The sequence below is a fragment of the Notamacropus eugenii genome, chromosome 5 (assembly GCF_028372415.1).
Source record: "Notamacropus eugenii isolate mMacEug1 chromosome 5, mMacEug1.pri_v2, whole genome shotgun sequence".
Lineage (NCBI taxonomy): Eukaryota > Metazoa > Chordata > Mammalia > Diprotodontia > Macropodidae > Notamacropus > Notamacropus eugenii.
Window position 1 is genome coordinate 206,274,625 of NC_092876.1, and position 2,422 is coordinate 206,277,046.

The following is a 2,422-nucleotide window of genomic DNA, read 5'->3' on the forward strand; positions in this document are numbered from 1 at the left end:
AAAATATTGGTCACTTACGTTGGAAGGTTAAGCCTATGTATGTTTTGAAAAGATATTCCAAATGGTACAATCAAGTATTCTGCTTTGGCTTTTGTTTTAAGGAAGAGATGCCTAAATACGGTCTGCACCAAATTCAAAAAGTTCTTCAAAAAATTGTTAAAGTGCAAAAGGCATTGGGGCAGAGTACATTCCTTTTTTCAACATGGCCCTGTTTACATCCAAACACAAGGAGCTCCAAACCTGCTCAGGGGGAATGCCTATAATCTCTCATCCACTGTGCTACCACAGAAATACCAAAGAACAATCAGAAAGCAACCTAAGTTTGGTTCTTTCTCATTTGCTAATGCAAAGCTGGTCCCTGTGACTTAATCAGCTTTTTGAAGCTGGGACCCATTTTAGTGGATCTAATCCAGTGCTCAGACAAAGCAAATGCTTGCTTCTCCTTGGATGGCCCTAGAGCAATTAAGGGATTTCTTTTTCCACTGTGTAAATCTGATTGAGGTCAGCTGCAATATTATCCAATGACTGCGTCGGTAAGGTTTTCACTAAAAACCTGCCACTCTGGCTTTTTTGTCTTAGAATGAAGGGGCAAGGCGCCTCCACTATGTAGCATTGCAAGGCAAGATAGAGCCTTTCTACAGCTACATGCTGGGCAGGATACTGAAGGCACATGCCCAGGCTGCTAGAGAAACAGGAGTCCTCTCCCGGCTATGACAGTTCATCCAGTTCTTTAAAGAAATAAGGTAGTGGAGTAGATATTTGTAGGGATCGTGGAAAGAGATTTGCAAATGCAAAACTCTCAACATGAGTAATTCATGCTGAAAAATGCTATCCCTCAGTTTCCAGAACCAGGAGTCCAACTTCAAAGGTTCACTCTTGGTATTTAAATACCTGTGAGAAACAATGATCATGTCTCTTGTCCTGAGCTGTGGCTCTTCCACTTTAGCTGTCAAAGTCAATGGCTGGCATGGTTAGGAGGTAAGGGCCACATGCATTTAATTTGGTCTTGCAGAAAAATTTATGGTAAATGGTGCAGGCTGTGGTGTGAGAAAGAAAGGGATAGTTTGTTTTCCACAGAATGAAAGATTTAGTAGCTAAGTGATAGGAAGAGAGTACTGTAGGCAGTACTGATCAAAAGAAGTTTGAAGGTCCTGCATTTGCAGGAGAGTAACAAAATAAAGGGGAAGAGGAGGCCAAGGTATTCCCTCAGCTGAGTTTGCTTAATAAGCTTCATGCATATAAACTGACATACCCTGCATAAAATTATCCCTCCATTTTCTAATCATGGGATCTATGTTGACACATATTTGGGAGGAGGGAACACACCACGGATTGTTTTGTAATGGGAGTGTCAGAAAGATTGTAAACCTAAGGAGTCTGGACCAGTCCTGACTCTAAATGGAAAGTCTGATCGCCCAAACAATATTTAAACTTGGTTTTGCTTCTGTATGGGGTTCTCTTCTATTTGGTTATTTGTTTGCAGTGTCTGTCTCAAGACATGTAAATAAATTTGCCTTCTTCTGCCCACTCTCTCTTTGAGTTACTTTCATGGGAATGGTGTGTTTCCAATTCTGGGAAATGGAATGGATTGCATCCCTAGCTTGATACAGACCTCCATGATGAACCTCATTACTGTGAAGGGGACCAGGTGCCCCTGACTTCTTCAGTCTCTTAGCTGTCTTCACTGTCTCCACTCCCTGGCTAACACCCTCACCCCCAATGTATACCTGGCCCTTTGGGTCCTTCAGTGCCAAATAAAAATCCAAGTCACAAGAAAGGACAGAATGAGATGAGCCACAAGAGGAAGAGTGCATCTGCTATGAGGTCTTTGCAGGAATGATCTACACACATATCACGGCAACCTTAAAACTACAAACCTGTCAGCTTTCACAGAAGATTTCCTATGGCCTACCATATATCTTTACAGTCTCCCGATTGCCTGAAAAGTACAGAGAGAACAAAACTCCGTTGTATTTGTTATTGGTTTATTAATTTATTTTTTTTCACAATAAGGAAGTCTTTGACTTCACAGATTTGAACACCACCACTTAAAAGACTTTCTTCCAATGAGGAGTCTCTCCTAAGTATTGATGAATGCAATCAGAGATACTGTTGACAAACAACACTTCAACTGCCAACATCAAACAAAATATAAAACCGAAGTGGGAGGCTCACCAAAGGTACATGCCAGTATCATGAAAGATGTCCTATATATGAAGTTCTCTGATGTCCCTGCTTGTGGATAATATCGTGACCAGAAGTCAAGTCCCTGAATATTAGGGAGCTTCTGTACAGGGGAAAAAGAAAAAGGAAAAAGGCTGAAAAATGCCTATTGTCCGGAATAGGACATGCAGTTGGATGGCCTGCAACTGAATGGGTCCATCAGTTCATGTGCCTGAAACATAGACATTGTAGATGGACA

The 2,422-nt window shown here is 41.5% G+C and overlaps 1 pseudogene; it reads right to left on the bottom strand.

The window, feature by feature from the left end:
- Positions 1–234: 234 nt before the first annotated feature.
- Positions 235–1,706, bottom strand: LOC140509083 (cyclin-Q-like; annotated as a pseudogene).
- Between the last annotated feature and the right edge of the window lie 716 nt (positions 1,707–2,422).